The sequence below is a fragment of the Schistocerca piceifrons genome, chromosome 2 (assembly GCF_021461385.2).
Source record: "Schistocerca piceifrons isolate TAMUIC-IGC-003096 chromosome 2, iqSchPice1.1, whole genome shotgun sequence".
NCBI lineage: Eukaryota > Metazoa > Arthropoda > Insecta > Orthoptera > Acrididae > Schistocerca > Schistocerca piceifrons.
The window spans coordinates 882,392,266-882,414,249 of NC_060139.1; the positions used below are offsets into that span (position 1 = coordinate 882,392,266).

Here is a 21,984-nt window from a genome sequence, read left to right on the forward strand (position 1 = left end):
ACACAGCGTGTAAATAGAGATCCATGCGGGTTATATGGAACCTGTTCTGATGAGTAGGTGGTTGGGTATCACCAGTCATTTTTGCACAGGGGCTTGAAGATGACACTAATACAGTGTCGAAAATGGTGGCGTAATTAACAAATTCTATAAAAAGTATGAGTGTTAATATTCCTTATTTATAGGAAGAAAAACGTTAATTCTTTCTTCCTTAACATTCTGCTCGCGAAGAAATTGGAGAAAACTATTGTTATAGTAAGCTTTATGTCATGTGTACAGAAGCTGTACAGAGTAATGTAAGCAACAAAATAATATGCTGCCGGTAATATTTGGCCCCACTCCTTCTGGGAATTTATCTTTAAAAACTTCTTAACTTTAAACTATTGCTCCAGTATCCAGAAGGTTTGATCCCTGGCGGTTAAGGGTTACGATACGCGCCGATGATTAATACCATCTATTAGGCACTTGAAGGAACAGGCCATGATTCCATATCCTATTTGGTGTAGCCATGATGCAACCAATCGAAGAACGTTATCACAGAATACTGTCGCCGAGATTCTTCGTAGACGTATGTATGCTAGGCGATCAGTACTTGTAAAGAGACTAAGAGCCCGAATGGACCCATGGACACATGAATTCGACTGTACATCAGTGGAAACAGAAATAATAGATGAATCATAGTCTCACTTGCAAATAGAAAGTAGTCATGTGATTCTTGAAGTTCAACGGCGCGAGCGATCATTCCGACGGAAGGCGGACTTTTAGTTTCATCTTTACACATGCCACTGTGCGCCACGGATGGAACGATATTTGCAGAGGGTGCGGATTTCCATAGAGGACGCTCCTGTGACGGCGGCCAATGCGCATGCGCTTCTGCTCAAATTTTTGCTATAAAGCTGACACAGTGAACTAGCAGTCTCTACACCTCCGCGGGTGTATCCCAGGCCTCTCCCCTCTCCTCTACCACCTGTACGCAGCATATATGCCCCCCCCTGAGCCCACCTCCAGCAGTATGCCTATGACACCGCCTTCCTTGCCCTCGCTCCTACCTTTCAACGGTCCCAACACCTTCTCCAGAATCACCTTGACCTTTCTGCCACACAGTGTGACCAGTGGCTCCACGAGATCAATCCTTCCAAGACTCCAGGCAATTATTGTAAGTGGTACCACTTGCTCCTTATGGCTGCTTGATTTTTTCCTTACCATCTGTGCCCATCCTGTCCACCTCTCCACCATCCACACCTACCTTGAACTCACCACTGACCTTCACCTCACCTGAACCCCTCATCTTCGCTCTATCCAATCCAAAGCCCACAACCGCCTCTGTCTCCTTAAACTCCTCTCTGGCTTGACATCGGGTTTGAACCCTTTTACCATCCTGCACAACTACAAATTCTTGATTCGTCCCATTCTCTGTTATGCCAATCCCGCCTGGAAATCCATCCCCCCCATATTTTATAAGTCCCTCCAGATCCTCAAGCGCCATGTACTCTGCCTCGCCTTCTGTATATGCCTTCCCTCCCCCACATGGATCCTCAATGACCTGATTCATTTTCTCCATCTGCTCCTTTTCCTTAAACATATCTGAGTCCTGTACATCTCCCACCAACTTGATCCCCCTCATCCCCTGGCTGCTCCTCTCAACCCCTGCCTGTTGCCGCACCTTCACCATTGTGTCCCCCTCCCTCCACTTCTACGCCCTTCATCTCCTTTCCCAAGGTGCCATCCATCAACTCCCCCTCCCAGATCGTGCCATCTCTCCATCATTTATCCCTCCTATCAACTCTGCTCCTCACCTCACTTCCCTCCCTCTGTCCTTTCCCAAGCTCTCTCTCCCACCCCCCTTCCATCCTGTTTTCCCTACTACCCTCTCCTTAACTCCATTCTCTCCCCTGAGTCCTTTAGCCTTCCCCTTCACTGCCTTCCCCTCTCACTTCCGCCCTGACTTCCTTTTTACTGCGTCCTCTCCCTCCATTGGCTCCCTCCCCCTATTTTGCTTTTCCTCTCCTCCCCCCTTTTTTCCCCTCATCTGTCTGGGTGCTCCCCCCACCCCCCTTCCCCCCCCCACCGTCCGCCCATGCCTTTGTACTCTATAGTGCAGTCTTTCTGTTAGCGTTCAGTGTTGTGCGTCCCCTTTTTAAGTGTTGAGAACAGACACCATACTGTCGTTAGCATAACCAAAAACCAGCCTGTCACCGTGTTTTTTGATTGTTCCTGTCTAATTACTGTGTGTTTTAATCAGCCTCACTGACCCTTTGTTTTTATATTTTCTTCGCGCCTTCTCGCCATGTTCCAGTTTTAAAAAGGCACCGTTTTATCTTGGTTTTGTTATTATGGTATCTCCTAATTATGTTTTTAACTTTTCTATAGGCTGCAGACCGGCATATTACACTGCTGCCAGCCCGCACAACCTCTGGAGGGGGAACAGGAATCCAATAAAGAAAAAAAATAGCAGCCTCTGGTTACGGCCATTCATTAAGCGTTAGTGTTGACTTGACCATCGTAAACCACGAATGTTGATACTTGATGTCGTTAGTAGTTATGTTACCTCTTGCCTGCAGCCTGAACTTCCACCGTCAGACAGTGGTATGGGACCTCAAGTACCACTGCGCACCTTCAACGTGCACTCCACTTATGGCTTTGGAATGACATCATTGTCGAATGGATCAGTGGGTTTTACCATCCACCAAGACTGTAAGACCGTGAACCACCGGTGAAGCTGCATTTCAAACACTAACAAAAAAAAAAAAAATGCCGACTCCAATGGCGGATCTGCGGTCACTCACCCGAAGATGGCTGGACGGGCCAGTTGCCAGCCGAAATATTGGGGCTAGAAGTGAACATAATCCGGCTGCAATCCCGAAACCTCATAGAATATTGACATTAGTCATATTTGGACAAAGCAAGACGGTAGAGGTACATGTATCACACACTCTTGAAAAGAACGACGAGGCTGTGTTTGTGGTGAGCTCTACCTTCAGGTGACATACATGTTTCACGTGAGACTGCACGGTTCCATGTGGGTCCTGATCGTTCTTGTGAAAGTACTTAAACCGCTACAATAAGATTTAATCACACAAAATGGTGATTCTAGGGAAAACAGTGGTCGTTTGAAGGACGAAAGTCTTCAACAACTAAATGCACGGGACCTCTTCCCATTTTCGCGATGGTCTCACGAGGTGTACTGTTACTTGCTCTTGCCAGCGTGAGAGCATCATTCTGCGATTAAGGGGATTTATAAATCATCATCATAGATAGCATCACAAGTTGCAGAATTTGGTGTATTCTTACTTGACATGTTTGTTCTTCGTAATACAATCATTTGTAATGTATCAGACTAACAGTGATCCATTTTGTACAATGGCAACACGTTCTATGCACTACATATGAACAAAAATTGCGTCTAGGAAAGCCCAGTTCGACTGCCGATATTGTCAAGCTTTTTTCTTTCGTGACAGGACGAGCGAAGATCCACTGCACCTCGTGAGGAGAGGTAAGGAATTAGGTCACAACTAAGGGCGGGGAGAGCAGTTAAGTAACCAACCATGTCTACCCTCTGGCAAACATTTACAGTAAAAAAGTGCTGTATTAAGTACTGGCTACTAATTATGGATTGCTTTGCAGTTTACAGACATTTAATTGGGAAGTTACTGGCATATGTAAAAATTGTTTTACTGTAATGGGTTTTTGGAGGGCTGGGAGAGTCATGAACCCTTAGCCCACTCACCTTCCGCGGCTCCCTTTATTACTGCCTGCTGCAGTAACTCTTGCGGTGGAAAGAGATGAAAGAGCTGAGGCAAGGAAAACGCACAAAGCAGGTAGGAGACGCGGGGCAGTGGAGCGGCGGATGAACACGCCGGCGTCGCTAGGCTGCCGACCGCTGGCTGTAAAACGGCGCAGTAAAGCCGGCCAAGACTGGAGGCTCCGGCGCGAGGAACGGACGCCGGTTTTACAGCCCACGGCGGCCCTGGCCTCCAGCAGGCGGCGCGGCGCTGACCTCCACAGGCGCCTGGAGAACCGGCGGCCAGTGTCCGGGGCTGCAGCGCCCACGCACGGCCATTTGGCTCGAGCTTAGTCAGCCAGCAGTGCCAGGGCGTGGGAGGGCCGCCTTCTTGGGAAACGCACAGCACCAGGTAGATCACCAAGGCACAGTCCCTGAGCCTTCCTCAGATCCCACTGCGTGCACGACTTCAGCGTCTTCCAACACCGCTGAGTTCTATTCCATCAGGAACATACTGCGATCGGTACCTGCACCGTAACATTTCTGGATCTATACCGGGTCTATGCCGAACGGATTTTACGTGTACGAATGGCCGCTGCAGTTCGAAGTGCAAGAACCCTTGACACACTTCATGTGAGCTGTCTATAGGTAGTTGTAAGCAGATGGTCGTAATACAGGGTGACACACGGGAGACGGACGGTTTTGAACTGCGTAGTACTGAGGCCGCGGTGGTGGGTGGTGGTCGTGGTGGGGATAGTTATGATCCACGCAAGACGCCATTTCATTTACTCAGTCACTATGGAGCAGTGGGACTTGCAACTTCGAGTGTTTGTCTAGGACAGTTTCGTGAAAAGTGGTGAGTCCATTATTTCTACGCAGCGATTATTTCGTGCGCGGCTAAATGTCGGTCAACATGGAGCTGTTCCGAGCCGTAACACAATCCTCAGATGGGTGGAAAACTTCAGATCAACTGGAAACATACTGGATAAGAAGCATCCTGGCCCGAGACGCAGAGTAACGACACCAGAAAATGTTGAAAGGGTAAGGCAAGCGGCAGTCAGAAGCCCAGGACGGTCAGCTAGACGCCATGCTAGTGAGTTCCGAATCACTCGTGAATCGGTTAGACAAATTTTCCATAAAGAATTAAAATTCCATCCCTACGAAATGCTCATTGTCCATCAACTTAAGGAAATTGATTTTGCTGTACGAGAAGACTTCGCTTACAGAATGCATGTGATTTTGGTACCGAATGAAAATAAAAATTTTATTGATGAGTGACGAGGCTCATTTTCATTTAAACGCGACCGTGAATAAGCCAAACCTACGTTACTGGCCTCCAGAGCATCCACACATTATCCACCAGCGTTCTCTACACTCAGAAAAAGTAACAGTCTAGTGTGCTCTTGGCTCTGTTGGCATTATTCGTTACATTCGTATGCTTGAAACATTCTTGAAACCAGAACTAAGAAGATGACGAATCCCTTTAAAACGCGTTTGGTTCCAGCGGGATGGGGCAACATCGCACACCGCAAACACTTCAATGACAGTTCTTAGACGCATATTTCCTGGCCGGATTATCTCACGTTTTGGTAATGTTCCTTGGCCTCCCAGGTCTTCCGACTTGTCAGTATGTGACTTTTTTCTGTGGGGGTACCTTAAGAACTGTGTCTATAACCACAAACCACGAAATTTGGACGTGAAGAATGCAATCATTCAAGAAGAGACTTGAGTCCTGCATTCGAAATGATGGACATCACCTTGACGACATTATTTTTCACAAATAAATTTGTTAACTAAAATGGCAAATAATGAGCTTTGATTTTGTGTAAATAAACATGCATTAATTTTAAAGTCGGCTGAGTATTATTTCATTAAAAACCGTCCGTCTCCCGTGTGTCACCCTGTAAAATTCAAATTTACTAACAGAACAATACTTACGGTTTATTTTAGAATTTAAAAATTGGCCTTTTAATTACATCGAGGGCTACCGTAAGTCAGAAAGCACACATTGCATAAGACATATGCTTTCCTAAGGAAGCCTGACCTGTGGTAACATAACTTTACGCTAGGGTGACAAAAGTCATGAGATAGCCATGTGTGCATGTACAGATGGCGGCAGTATCGCGTACACAAGATATAAAAGGGCAGTGCACTCGCGTGGGTGTCATTTGTATTGACGGCCGCTGTGGTCGAGTGGTTCTAGGCGCTTCAGTCCCGAACCACGCGGCTGGTACGGTCACAGGTTCGAATCCCGCCTCGGGCGTGGATGTGTGTGATGTCCTTAGGTTAGTTAGGTTTAAGTAGTTCTAAGTTCTGGGGGACTGATGACCTCAGATGTTAAGTCCCATAGTGCTCAGAGACATTTGAACCATCATTTGTATTCAGATGCTGCCCAGTAAAAGCTTTCTGGCGGATTAAGGGCGCTCGACAGGAATTAACCGACTTCGAACATGCAATGGTAGTTCGAGCTAGATGCATGGGACATTTAATTTCGGAAATCGTTAGGGAATTCAATATTCTGAGATTCACAGTGTCAAGAGTGCGCAGAGAATCTCACATTTCAGGTATTGCCTCTCACCAGGGGCAATGCAGTGGCCGAGGGCGCTCACTTAACGACAAAAGCAACGGCATTTGCGTGGAGTTGTCGGTGCTAACAAACAAGTAACACTGCGTGAAATAACCGCATAAATCAATCTGGCACGGACGTTGAATGTATCCGTTAGTATAGTGCGGCAAAATACGGCGTCAGTGGGCTATGGCAGCAGAGGACTGACGCAAATGCTTCTAATAACAGGACGGCATTGCCTGCAGCGCGTCTCCTGGGCTCCTGACCATATCGGTTTGACGCTAGACGACAGGAAAACCCTGGCCTGATCAGATGAGTCCCAGTTGCAGTTGGTAAGAGCTGATGCTAGGGTTCGAGTGTGGCCTGCACCACTCCAGAAAGCCACAAACCCAAACTGTCAACAAGGCGCTGTGGTAGTGGCTCGATAATTGTGTGGGCTTTACTTATATGAAGTGGACTGGATTCCCTAGATGTTCTGCTACTTAAAGACGGTTTGCATCCATTCATGACCCAGCAACGATGGAATTTTTGTGGATGGCAGTGTGCCAGTCACCGGACAACAGCTGTTCGCGATTGGTTTGAAGAATATTCTGGACAGTTCGACCGAAAGGTTTGGCCATCCTGATCGTCCGACATGAATCCCATCTAACATTTATGGGACATAATCGAGAGGTCAGTTCCTGCACAAAATCCTGCACCGGCAACGCTTTCGCAGTTTTCGGCTCAATATTTCTGCAGGGGCTTCCAGCGACTCAGTGAATTCATGTCACGTCGGGAAAAAGGATGTGCGGCGCGATATTAGGAGGTATCCCAAGACCTCTTTCACCTCAGTGTACTGCCTGTGAAACAACGACCACGACCACAAGGGTTTGGCGGGAGTCAAAGTTAAAATGACAAAGGTGAACACTCTTATTCTCCTTATATCGGCAAAAGGCAGACACTATCAGTCACTTCCACCTAAGCTATCGTGTGTAAACTATTTTATTTATGTCAAGTTATTAATATTCCTTTCAGTTCACTTATTCGTGCGTTTTTTCGATGAGGTATTCCGTTTCTTGTGACGGTTTGGGTCTGAAATTCGATGCTTGTTCTTCAGAAACCTGGCAGTTTCCTTGTGATAACTTTTTAAGGTGATTAACAGTTCGTGTCGTCGAACCGAAATATGTCTCGAAAATTAAAAAAAAATATTTTTCAGTTTTATTTATTTGCAGGCCTTCGCAGAAACTGCATATAGTGAACTTGCCCTCACTGGACGTTGATTGTGTCTCATTAAGTATAGTTGCTAAAATTATAAACTAGATAACGAACACAAAGTTTTTAGCGATGAATATTGATTGTCGATTAACTTGAACACAAAGATGCTGGCAAAAATTACGTCATCAGTGCGCTTTGTTCTTAGGATTTTATCATCACTTTGTAACAGCTAATCTCTTATGGTGACATACTACTCGTATGTGCACAATTTTTACTTATGGAAATCTTGTTACCGATCGACGACACAAAACACGGACGAAATATTTAAACTGCACAAAGCTGCCGTTAGAATATTAACTAGATGTAGTAATCGTCTTCATTCTAAAGAACAATTTTAAATAACTGGGCATTCTGCATCTAGTAAACGCATCTACAAATCTGTTGTGCCTATCTGAGAAAACGTTACTAATTATTGTTTCACGTATTGTTTTATACATTATCACTCAATAAGAACCATTTTGGACTTAAATTTAGCAAGTACAAACAAACAAAAAGTGAAAAGGGTTTTTCCTATAAGGGAATATTTTGTGCATTAAACTACACGAGGAGATAGAAAACGTTTCCAAAATACATCTGTTAAAAGGCAGTTAAAACTTCATAAATAACGCGTACTAAACAATCAAAGATTACTAAACAATCAGAGGTTACTTAGATGATTCAGAATAGAGTTTAATAATTAAGGGGGATAACCACAGCACCTTGTCACATTACATTACTGTAATGCTTTTGTGAGAACATCATGTCCAAAGAGCTATAGGACATGATACTACTATCATGTACTGTAAATATTGTCATTCTCTTGAGTTCAACTTCTCACTTATCAAGGACGGAACCCAGCTGACTTTTTTCAGGTGGACCGAGGGGAGGACGTGTGCACTTCGGGCGGAATGGTGACATGTTTACGAGTCTCGAGGAACCTTCCTGTATGGATTGTAGTTGATGCAAGTGGCATAGCATGAAGTTCATTGTTCCTGAGCCAACAACAAATATCTGTGATGCGTGCAGTGATGACATCAAAATCGTGTTTATATCACAGAACATTCAACGAAAGCGCTCCGTCTTCAGGCCACGAGTGGCCTACCGGGACCATCCGACCGCCGTGTCATCCTCAGTGGAGGATGCGGACAGGAGGGGCGTGGGGTCAGCACACCGCTCTCCCGGTCGTTATGATGGTATTCTTGACCGAAGCCGCTACTAATCGGTCGAGTAGCTCCTCAATTGGCATCACGAGGCTGAGTGCACCCCGAAAAATGGCAACAGCGCAAGGCGGCGTGGATGATCACCCATCCAAGTGCCGACCACGCCCGACAGCGCTTAACTTCGGTGATCTCACGGGAACCGGTGTATCCACTGCGGCAAGGCCGTTGCCATTCAACGAAAGGGACTTACCGAATCAGGTAGTGAAGTTGTTAAGACGCTGACCTCGATCGGGAAGGTGGAGTTTGTTCTGTCCGGCCATCATAATGTGGGCTCTCCACGGTTTCCCTAAATCATTTCAGACAAATGCTGAGATGGTTCCTTCAGCAAGGCCGCGACCAACAACCTTCCCCATAATCATAAAGCACACTTATACCGCCTATGTGAGTGTATGTTTAGTGAGATATTTATTTTCATTATTTATGATGACAAATCCAGTATCACTGAAAGATGATCCATGGATGAATAAATTAATAATAATAATAATAATAATAATAATAACGTTGGGTGATCTGCCTCTTCCGTTCACGTCTCTGCATTCTGGGCATTCCAGTAACATCCTTTGAGATGTAGTACGATATTTCGGTTCAAATGGTTCAAATGGCTCTGAGCACATGGGACTTAACAGCTGAGGCCGTTAGTCCCCTAGAACTTAGAACTACTTAAACCTAACTAACCTAAGGACATCAACACATTCATGGCCGAGGCAGGATCCGAATCTGCGACCGTAGCAGGACTGAAGTGCCTAGACCCGCTCGGTCACCGCGGCCGGCCGATATTTCAGTGCCTGTGTTATTCTGATTACGATGCAAAGTTCCTTTGGACATGCATGCATGCCCAAAGGAACAGGCACTGCGGCGACTACAGCCATTATGAAATAAATTAAATGAGTTCGCATGCATGAACTGTTTTCAGTGATGAGTCCCGCCTCGAACCGAGCCCAGCGGAGAGATGCCTTGAGACATCACGAGCAGCAGTGGAATACCAGCCTAACTTTCGCCCACCATACTCCCCGATAACCAGGAGTCATGGTCTGGTATGCCATTTCTTTGCTTAGCGGAACCCCTTTGGTTGCCATACGCGTCACCCTTACAGCACAGCGACACGTCTACGATATTCGAAGCTCCGTTTTATTGCCCTTCATGGCAAGCTATCCTGGACTTACATTTCAGCAATATAGCGCCCGTCCGCACACGGAAAGGATTTCCACTGATTGTCTTCGTGCTTGCCAAATCCTACCTCTGACAGCAAGTTCGCCGGATCTCTCATGAATTGTTTGGAGAATTACGGGCAGGGTTCTCCAACCAGCTCACGATTTTGACGATCTGACACGCCAATTCGGCAGAATTTGACACGGTATCCCTCTGCAGGACGTTCAACAAAAAATGGTTCAAATGGCTCTGAGCACTATGGGACTTAACATCTATGGTCATCAGTCCCCTAGAACTTAGAACTACTTAAACCTAACTAACCTAAGGACATCACACAACACCCAGTCATCACGAGGCAGAGAACAGGACGTTCAACAACTCTGTCGATCAGTGCAAACGCCTCTGTAATGGCCCAAGGCGGAGTTCACGAGCGCGTTATTGACTTCCTCTGTTAGTGAAGAAATGACAGCTTATGAGGTTGACCACCACAGTGCTCACCGAGACCTGGCCATGTTTTCGAAACATTCATGTGCTTCAGGTCTTTAGCGTGAAAGGAGGCTGATTGAGGTTTAACGTGCCGTCGATAACGAGGTCATTAGGGGTGGAAAAGAGTCTCGGATTAGGGAAGGATGGGAAATGAAGTAGACCGTGTCCTTTCAAAGGCACATTCCGGTATCTGCCTTAAACCATTCAGGGAAACAAAGAAAACCTACATCTCCATGGCCAGTCGGGGATTTGAGCAGTAGCCGTCTCCAGATCACATGCAAGTAATGAAATACAAGATGCCGTCAGTTTTGAATAACAGGAGATAACTGGTGCGCATGTAGCCTGTGACGGAGCGAAGTTGTCATATAATTTGACATAATAAGCAGAAAAGAATGGTTTAGAAGCAAGCAAAACTGGAAGCCAACAAAGCGATACCTACAATAAACAGCGACCGTAAAGACACTGCCAAAAGCAGGAGACTCTTAGGAAAGAATCTTTGAACTGAGATAGGGAGCATTGAAGTTAGTAGCTTCTCTTTCTCTCGTCCTTTTAAGAAGAAACACGAAAACAAACAATAAGCTACACTGTGCAGCATCATAACTTTCTAGTGCTGGTTTTCATCGTTTATCAAACAGGTGTGGTGATGCCAATGGGGCAATACTTACATTCAGAGGTAAATGTTTACTATTCCCCGAACAGCTGAAAAAAACGTAAGAATTCTTCCATGTGACAGAGTCATAATGTAAGTGCGCCTAGAGCCACAGTGAAGCAGAGTTACGTGCGCACTTTCCCACGAATCTGACAAACTCTGCGCCTACTTCTTTGAATAGCTTTTCCCGTCATAATACGGTCCGGTGCCCCCACTAACGTAAGAACCATGAAACAAACAGAGGAGAACAAGAGAGGTGAGTCAGTGTGCTTGCTCGTTAACCATCAAGGTCAACGTGTGTGAACCTGGAATGGTGCCACAAGATTTATTACCTGTGCTCTGCAGTGCAAGGGCGCGGAAAACTATTCCTCAGGAACTCGCTTCCAAGTTCGCCATTTCAACTCCTCCCTTTCAATTTAGCCACAACTCCATGTACTAGATAACAACAAGTCCATATAAATATTTAATTAATTCCTTGCTATGAGCATTTCCCCTTGTAGAGTCTGTACACATAAAGTTAAATAAGAGCGTTGAAGAAAGTACAATTAAACACGCTCATATGTGACAGCAGAGAAATAGGTGTATATGTATATCGCAGGTTTCTGACATAGCTCAACAGAACTCGACAGCACTTACCAGTCTACACCTCATCTCTGAGGTAACCAATACGACTCCTGCTGGATTCAGCAGTTTTAATCAGCGATCTTGGGCAGGCAAGGTGAGGTTGGTGGTAGCGTTGAATTCACGTACACCAGAGTGCGCAGCAGTGTTGGGTTCATTCCATAGCGATAGAATTTCACAAACTGAGGCCATAAGACACCGCCTATGGTGACATTTCGCATGGGAGGACGTTAATCTCGGCAGTCTACTTAGAGGAGTGTGATATGTGACTGCAACAGGTTACATTGTCTGTCTGTCCATCCAGTCGTCAACAGTATTGGTGGACAACCGCTCGTGGAAGATTTGTCTGCATCGAAACGTACTCAGGAGACCTCACCTAGTCGACTCACTGCACAGTTCCACACACCGACACCAGGGGCACCTTTAGCGTCGGTCAACAGATTCGGCAAATTTGTCAGCAGTGGCCGCGGATAATCACGAAGAGATGGTGCCGCCTCGGCGCTCCTGCGTTTGTAGTAAAACAACCAAAACATCCGCGTAGTGAGTTCCACTCACAGCACGCGATGCCGCTTGGGACAGGCAGGCTGTTCCTCTCACTACTTTCCTGACCACAGGCCCGTAGCTTCTTTTTATCCCCTGGAAGGACACATCAAGTATCACAGAGATTCCATCGACGCAAGTCCTTAGCATTTCCAGCAGCATTCCATCCTTGGCAAGTACAAATGCTGCAGCACGCTGACATCCCATTGCCGTCTCAGTTTCACCGCCAGTCAACATATGCACACAGTTCACCATCTCAACCTCAGCTGCCAGATTTCGGATTCACCTGAGTCGTGTTCGTACTATTTTGCACTAGACTGTTCCTGATGTAACAAGCTCACTGCTATTGTAAAATCCAGTGACCAAAATTCCAATCTATATTATAAATTCTATTTAATACGAAGGTCGTTTAATAAATTGTCATTTTCTTTTCGTGAGGTACCAGTGCTTACATGTGTATCCGGATACATTACAACAAGTAGCAATGCCGGAATTTTTCAATCGTGAGGAGCTAAATAAATACATGTAAGCAACACTCGAAATGCAGTTCTTATATTATCCTCCAATTAAAAAAATGCTCTGGTGTTTTTTAACAGCCTTGATACATTGAGGTGATGAAAGTTATGGGGTCACGATATGCGCATATACAGGTGGTGGTAGTATCGCGTATACAAGGTATAAAAGGGCAGTGCATTGGCGGAGCTCTCATTTGTATTCAAGTGATTCATGTGAAAAATAATTAATAGACTTTGAACGCGAAACGACAGTTGGAGTTAGACGCATGGGTCATTCCATTTCGGAAATCGTTGAGGAATTTGATATTTCGAGATCCACAGTGTCCCGAGTGTGCCGAGAAAACCAAATTTTTGGAATTACCTGTCACCATGGACAACGCAGCCGTCGAAGGCCTTCACTTAAACTTAACGACCGAGAGCAGCAGCGTTTGCCCACAGTTGTCATTGGCAACACATTGGTACCACAATTCACGCACTGGATGAAACAACAGCAGAAATCAATGTGGGACGTACGACGGCCGTATCCTTAGGAAAAAGCGTTGCAAGCCTTTGTTAATAGCACGACGACGCCTGCAGCTCCTCTCCTGGGCTCTTGACCATATCCGGTTGGCCCCTCGACGAGTGAAAAACCGTGGCCTGGTTAGATAAGGCCTTATTTCAGTTGGTAAGAGCTGATGGTACGGTTCGAGTGTGGCGCAGACCCCACGAAGCCATGGACCCAAGTTGTCAGCAAGACACTGTACAAACTGGTGATGGTTCAGTAATGGTGTGGTCTCTGTTTACATGGAATGGGCTGGGTCCTCTGTTCCACCTGAACCCATCATTGACTAGAAATGAATATGTTAGGGAATTTGGAGACCATTTGCAGCCATTAATGGACTTCATATTCCCAAAAAAATGATGGAATTTTTATGGCTGACTGCCCCATGTCACCGAGTCACAGTTGTTAGTGACCGGTTTGAAGATCGTTCTGGACATTTCGAGCGAATAATTTAGCCACCCAGATCACTCAACATGAATCTCATCGTACATTTACTGGACATAGTCGTATTGTCAGTTAGTGCAAAAAAATCCTGCACCGCCAACACTTTCACACTTATGGAAGTATAGCTAAGTATTTCTGCAGGGAACATCCAAAGACTTGTTGAGTCCATCCTATGTCAAGTTGCTGCAATATTCTGGGAAAAATGAGGTCCGACGGGATATTAGGAGATATCCCATTGCTCAATGTACATAAAGGAAAACGTACTTTTTGGTATTTTTTTCACATGCTATGGTTATCTTAACAGATGACAGAGATTTTCATTCACCGCTTGTCTCCTCAGAGTGTGAAAATATTTTATTGGCGTGCACATACATAGGGAGAAATTACGGTCGTAATAAAAGTAGAGAAATCTGGCCTCGCAAAGAAAGATTTAAATGTTCGTTTTACATGCGCGTTGTTAGTGAATATAACGGTAGAGTGATTCGATAAATCCTCTGCCAGGCACTTAAGTATAAATTGCACAGTAGCACAGTAGTCACAGTAGTCATAAACATGTGGATGATATAGCAAACTTTCCAGCATTCGTGTAAAAAAAAAAAAAAAAAAAAAAAAGACATGTTCAACTCGACACAGATCTGCTATATGAGGTAAATAAACCAACACAAACACGTTTTCCCAATTATTCATTTCCCTTTAGTGTTTTATAATTACAATTACAATTACAATTTAGTGATCCTAAATATTCATTGACTAATAGTATTGTCTTATTTTTCTGTTTATTTCATTAGGTTACAACTACCAAACAACAGTAATTAGAGAGACCAAAATTATTCCTGCGAAGAACGGAAGGAGCTAGTTTGGGGGCGAAAGGCTTCAATATGGGTTTGAAAATCAGTGGTTTGCCACCGCCGGCCTTCCGTTCTTTTGAAAACCTCTTGAAATTATGTGTTGGACGGTGGTTCCGTATGTGCCATAATCTCATTACTATTGATGAGAAGTGGTGGCTACGAATGAAAACTTCACTACCCTGGACTCAACACGCAGTCAGAGGCAAGTACCGCAGGATTAGCACGACCGACGCGTGCACGGGCGTGCCTGGACAGAGAGGTCATTGCACGAGGAACGCAATCCCCCAGAAGACACGGCGAACCTCCGGGTGGATCCAGTTGGGCGAGAGTGAGCCCAGGACCGAAAGTGAAGCAGTTTTGGCCGACAGGTATGCAAACTGCGGACCAACGGCCGGCCCGTGGTGGGGGCAATAACCGGCAAGGCTGCCATTAACCAAGCGCCTTCTCTGACGCCAGGGCTGCGTCCTCGCAGTAACACACACACACACACACACACACACACACACACACACACACACACACACACTGACCATAATTAATTAGACAGCTGCGATGGAACGTAGTTTTACTCCGGTTTTAAGCCCATGGCGTACGTACACGTAATATTCCGGCACGAGAATTGACTAGCAAAGGGGAATCTTCTGTGCGTCCACTCTGTTTTGCGTTACGTGGAACTAGTCGCGTGCTCTAACGTGTTGCTGACGCTGTTTTGCCGACGGGGTGGCCGAGTGGTTCTAGGCACTACAGCCTGGAACCGCGCGACCGCTACGGTCTCAGGTACGAATCCTGCCTCGGGCATGGACGTGTGTGATGTCTTTAGGTTAGTTATGTTTAAGTAGTTCTAAGTTCTAGGGGACTGATGACCTCAGAAGTTAATTCCCATGGTGCTCAGAACCATTTTGACGCTGTTTTTCTTACTCTGTGTTTCATACTCACGTTGTCTCGTTCTGTTACTTGCCTATACATGCCTCAGCTGTATGTTTTAACTACAGCCCTTTGCTTCGAGTGAAGCCGTTTACGGTACACTCATTTGGTGAAAATTCATCGTTGGTAAAAGCAGTTATGACAATGATAGTGAAGTTTACGATTATTATTATTATTATTATTATTATTATTATTGTCATTAAAATATTATCATCATCTTCACGTAACAACATCAGTTCCTCTTCTTTTTTTGTTGTTTCCTATTTTTCTTGCACTCCTATATTCTTTTCCTTTGTTCTGTCCACGTTGTACCTGATTTGTTACTTCTTTTGCCATGAAAGCCTTCAATATTTAGTGTCTCATTCTTAAAAAAGGTTTCTCTCTATTATTTCCGACTATTTGATGTTGTTTCTTTCGAGTTATTTCTGTAATAAAAATTAAAGTCGCATTCTTTTCTCAGTAATACAAGAGTAATTGTTTCGTCATCCTGTTCTATTCATTCGTAGGGTTGTCCAAGCAGAATATTCTCCTCTTTGCCAATATTTCTGATATTTTCTGCCTGTTTTCATAAATCTCCCCGTTACTTCTCATTTTCCAAACATCTATAGTTTGTATTACGCCCATTATTTTTCTAATAATCAGTCTTTCCAGTAGCAGTATCCCTGTCTAGCTTATATACTGTCTAGTCTAAATTCCTGACCAACCACCTCTTGCAGTGGGGACCGTAGAGAGACGTGCAAGAAGAGAATCAGTGAGGTTCTGGAAGGTATCGACAGGGATGTGGAATCATGCCGGCTCCAGTGCAGTGCCATGACCAGTTACGCTAGATTTATCGAATGAGAATCCATTGGTTGCCAGGGGGGCTTGATACTCTTCGAACCAAGCACGTACAATACGAGCTGTGTGGCACGTTGCAATGTTCTACTCGTAGGTGCCATCGTGTCGAGGAAAAACAAAGTGAATATAAGGGTGGACATGGTCCCCAAGGATAGATGCATACTTGTTCTATGTGCCATCCAGAACGACGAGATCACCCGGGGAATGCCACGAAACCGTTTCCCACATCATAACTTTCCCTCCACCGGCTTGGACTTTCCGACGATTGCTCAAGGTTCTTTGCTTTCAGACGTTTCACGCCTTTGAAGCGTAAAACGTGCTTCATCTGGAAGGGTCACCTGTAGCCACTCAGTGGACGTCCAGGTTGGTATTGCTGTGCAATCTGCAGCCTTCGTCGCAGATGAAGAGCAGTCAGCATGGGCGCATGAACCAGGTGCCTACTGCGATGGCCATACATTCATTGAGGAGACGCTGTTGGTAGACCATTGCTTCATCTAAGCTATCATTTGCTCAACAGTTGCACGTCTACTCTTCAGTACACATTTCCGCAGCCGTCGTTCAATCCTGCCGCATATGGCCAGTGGTACACCGCAGTTGCCTCGGCACCAGTTTTGGATAGCGCCTTTTTCTATGCACGGTATATACTTTAACCATGGCGGCATGCGAACAGATTGCAGACTGAGGCGTCTCGGAAATGCTTCCCCACTTGGCCCGAAAGCCAATGATCATGCCCTTTTGGACGTCAGGTAAATTATGATCACGCCCTTTTGGACGCCAGATAAATTTCTCCGTTTCCGCATTACGACAACGACTGCACTGCTCAGCGTCCCCCCCCCCCCCCCCCCCCCCCCGCGCCCTCCTCGACACGATTCATATACTCTCCACCGTTAGTGCTGCCATTTACCGTCTGCATATGGTTATTGCACTTTGACGTCGAACACACACACATTAGTCTTATTAATGTGGCAGGACTGTGTAGCTCATCGTTAAGCATTCACATGCTTATAGACGTTGTGATCTTACCCCTGTGGTATAGTGTTTAGCTTTTTGTTTTTCTAGATACACATTTCTTGCTGAAGATTTTTTTGTCACACCATACGCTCTTTCTATTTTATTCACTCTTATACCTATTCCAAGTTTTTCTAATCCATTCTACTATATGATATCTCTAAAATCATTAAATTTACTAACACTCTCTTATTACACTACTGGCCATTAAAATTGCTACACACGAAGATGACATGCTACAGACGCGAAATTTAACCGACAGGAAGAAGATGCTGTGATATGCAAATGATTAGCTTTTCAGAGCATTCACACAAGGTTGACGCCGGTGGCGACATCTACAACTTGCTGACATGAGGAAAGTTTCCAACCGATTTCTCATACACAAACAGCAGTTGACCAGCGTTGCATGGTGAAACGTTGTAGTGATGTCTCGTGTAAGATGGAGATATGCGTACCATCACGTTTCCGACTTTGACAAAGGTCGGATTGTAGCCTATCGCGATTGCGGTTTATCGTATCGCGACATTGCTGGTCACGTTGGTCAAGATCCAATGACTGTTAGCAGGATATGGAATCGGTGGTTCAGGAGGATAATACGCAACGCCGTGCTAGATCCCAACGGCCTCGTATCACTATCAGTGGAGATGACAAGCATCTTATCCTCATGGCTGTAACGGATCGTGCATTCACGTCTCGATCGCTGAGTCAACAGATGGGGACGTTTGCAAGACAACAACCATCTGCACGAACAGTTCGACGACGTTTGCAGCAGCATGGACTATCATCTCGGAGACCATGGCTGCGGTTACACTTGACGCTGCATCACAGACAGGAGCGCCTGCAATGGTGTACTCAACGACGAACCTGGGTGCACGAATGGCAAAACGTCATTTTTTCGGATGAATCCAGGTTCTGTTTACAGCATCATGATGGTCGCATCCGTGTTGGGCGACACGAACGCACATTGGAGGCATGTATTCGTCATCGCTATACTGGCATATCACCTGGCGTGATGGTATGGGACGTCATTGGTTACTCGTCTCGGTCACCTCTTGTTCGCATTGACGGCACTTTGAACAGTGGACGTTACATTTCAGATGTGCTACGACCCGTGGCTCTACCCTTCATGGGATCCCTGCGAAACCCTACATTTCAGCAGGATAATGCACAACCGCATGTTGCAAGTCCTGTACGGGCCTTTCTGGATACAGAAAATGTTCGACATCTGCCCTGGCCAGAACATTGTGCTGATCTCTCACCAATTGAAAGCGTCTGGTCAATGGTGGTCGAACAACTGGCTTGTCACAATAAGCCAGTCACTACTCTTGATGAACTGTGGTATCGTATTGAAGCTGCATGGGCAGCTGTACCTGTACACGCCATCCAGGCTGTGTATGACTCAATGCCCAGGCGTATCAAGGCCGTTATTACGGGCAGAGGTGGTTGTTCTGGGTACTGATTTCTCAGGATCTATGCACCCAAATTGCGTGAAAATGTAATCACACGTCAGTTCTAGTATAATATATTTGTCCAATGAATACCCGTTTATCATCTGCATTTCTTCTTGGTGTAGCAATTTTAATGGCCAGTAGTGCAAGTGTTTGTATTTTTATGATTTTGGTGCAATTTTTTTACATTTGTCTTGAATTTTTTGTTTTCAGCTGAAATTCTGAGACTATTTCTATTTGCTACCCTTTCCCGAAGTTTTATGTGAGTAACTGCTTCTAACAGATTTTCTGAAAGTATTGTGGAATCATCAGCAAAAAGCCATGCCGTTTAATTCCTTTTGGTTTCCCTCGCATAAAAATTGGTTTAATTTCTGAATTTTGTGTTCCAGATTCCGCATCCTTAGAGCTTTATTCTAAAACGCAGTTAAACATTAAAGGTGACTGCCCGTCCCCTTGAATAACACAGGTTTTATTTCAAACGGCTGAGATAATCCTCTCCTAAATTGCACTCTGTACATCGTATTAATTAGAGTTTCACGAGTTATGTTTGCTAATTCTGCTTCTTATTCAGCGTTTCCCCTAGCAATTAATCCGTTTCAACCTCCACAAGCCTCTTTCGTTCCGGTCATTCGATCCTAGATTTCTGTCTTGCACTGATTCTTGTAGGTATTTTTCCCATGTTACCTCTGGCAATCCTCACCTTCTTGTACAAGGCGGCTCCCATTTTAAAATCTTCCTTTGCCACCTGTTGCTAGGCATTCTCTGTACGCGGCCGTACCACTGAAGTGCTCTGATCTCCAAGGATTTTGTTATGGATCATGTTATCACCATACGCCTACATACCTTCTCATTTCGTATTGTATCTTGCCTCGTTAGCTGGAGACATCTTCTCATATAGTTCATTTCCACTAATTTTTTCCCTTAGTATCCTTGTTTGAGATCTCATCTCAGCTGCACATTAAATAAGTGGAATCACACTGTAAGATATTCTTTTATTAGTGTCCTGCCGAATATTACTATTCCATATTTTCCCACAAAAAGATTTAGCAGCTCTCTTCACCACTGACTTTGCGGAGTTAAAATCCTTGTCATTTTTTACTGTCTGTTATATGTATTATACTCAATTTTATTTCTCCTTCCTCTCTGTAATATTTCACCAAATTCTGTCCCAGACGCATACCTCCGTCTTGTCTAGATTTATTTCCAAACCATTTTGCATTACCACTGAATTCTCTAAGATTACGTCGATTGTTTCTCCGTCCTCAGAATCAAACGCTTTCTTCATTCCATACGTGATATTACTATAGGTTTGCTAGTTAACAATCTGGGCGACTTATTGATTTTAAGTCAAAAATGCGTTCTGTGCAGGGTATCCCTTTCCGAAAATCAGATTGATATTCTCGCAGTGTTCTGTCTAAAATTTCTCTAATTCTCTTCATGACATTTTTTAATAATATTTTTTATTCCAGTGACGGAAAGGATACTCCTCTGTAATTTTTGATATTTTGTTTCCCTTTTTACGTAGCGGGAGATTAACGCAATTCTCCAGTCTTCTGCAATGTTTCCTGTTTTCCAAATATTCTCATAAAGTAAGTATATATCTTTTATAATCTGGTCATTTCGGTAAGGGGTCTTCACTACTTGCTTTGTTGTTTCTAAGTCTTTTGACGACTTCATGACTTTCTAGTCCTGTTGATGGGAAGTAGTCTTCCTCAAGACTTTCTGGATTGCTAACAACTCTAAATTTACTGTTCCAACTGGACATTTTGGACCCTGTCAAAAACACTGATAAAAGTTCAAAATTTTCCTTGTTTTGTTAGTTTCCTTATTTTGCTATTTCCTCTTTTAAACAAATACCAGGTGCCCGATAGCCTTCAAATATGTGTTTAAATGTTTGGTAAAAATTAATAGTATTAATTTTGGTAACATGAAATGACTAGGAAGATTTTCAACAGTATGTCTGTAAACGTCATGTTGCGACAAGTGACATGGAATATTTTAGAATGTGCTTTGAATGTAGTCAACGAGGATTTGGTAACACGCCGAAGTACCAGACACAGAAAAAAAAGAACAAAAAGTCAGAGGGCGGTTTCTCTTTCTTTTGCGGCTGCGGTTTGCGGCTAACCGTTTCTCGTGTCCTTGAACAGCCAACTGGCGAAAGCCTGTGCAGGTCGACTATTCGTTTCAGACTGTTCCGTGAGCTCCGAAATAACTCTCCACTGGTTTACCTACTCGATGTCATGAAGCTAGGTGCACGTAATCGCCTGCCTTCTTAACGTATAAACCTCGTGACTTCTCCAAATGTGAACGTGAAGCCACAGTAGTATTACGTGTCAGCTCGAGTGTTAATTAGGTGGTAGAATCACGGTAGAAGGAGATCAAATGCTTATTACTAGGATTTTATTTTAAGATTTAATGCCTAACGTCATCCAAAAGAAGGTTACGATGGTACGTCATTGCTCTCCGTCCTCATGCTACTATTTTCTTTATGTGGACAATTTATTTGATGATATGTAGACCAGAAAAGCTCTAAGTCAACAGTACGGTACTGTTTCTGTTTTTTTGTTCTTTCATGAAATCGCCTCGTCTTCGTCTAACCGTAGTTGTTCCTTTGCATTTTGACATCGCAATCATATCACAGACAACATATATTTACATCTACATAGATACTCCGCAAGCCACCGTACGGTGCGTGGAGGAGGGTGCCCTGTACTACTAATAGTCACTTCCCTTCTCGTTCCACTCACAAATAAAACAAGGGAAAAACGAGTGTCTATATAAGCAATGTATGTTGGCGGCAATAGAACCATTCGCCAGCCAGCTTCAAATGCCGGTTCTCTAAATTTTCTCAATAGGGTTCTTCGAAAAGAACGTCGCCTTCCTTCCAGGGATTGCCATTTGAGCTCCCGAAGAATTTCCGTAACGCTTGCGTGTTGTTTGGACCTACCCGTTTCTGAACTGCTTCGATGTCCTCTTTCGGTTCGACGTGGTATGGATTACAAACATTAGAGTAGTATTCAAGAATACGTCGCACAAGGGTCCTATTTGCGGTCTTCTTTACCGATGACCCACACCTGCTAAAATTCTCCAAATGAACCGAAGTCGGCCATTCGCCTTCCCTACTAAAGTCCTGACATGCTCGTTCCAGATATTTAAACGAATTGACTGTTCAGTACTAATGCCGTATCCAAACGCTGAAGAGTTGTTTTTCCTACTCATGCGTATTAACTTACATTT

The 21,984-nt window shown here is 44.6% G+C and overlaps 1 protein-coding gene and 1 pseudogene across 1 annotated transcript in view; both read right to left on the reverse strand.

Annotated features, from left to right (window-relative positions):
* Window positions 1-21,984, reverse strand: part of LOC124775499 (Ig-like and fibronectin type-III domain-containing protein 1) — a 1,067,132-nt gene that overhangs the window by 897,083 nt on the left and 148,065 nt on the right. The window lies entirely within an intron of this gene.
* On the reverse strand, window positions 8,790-8,907 carry LOC124778210 (annotated as a pseudogene).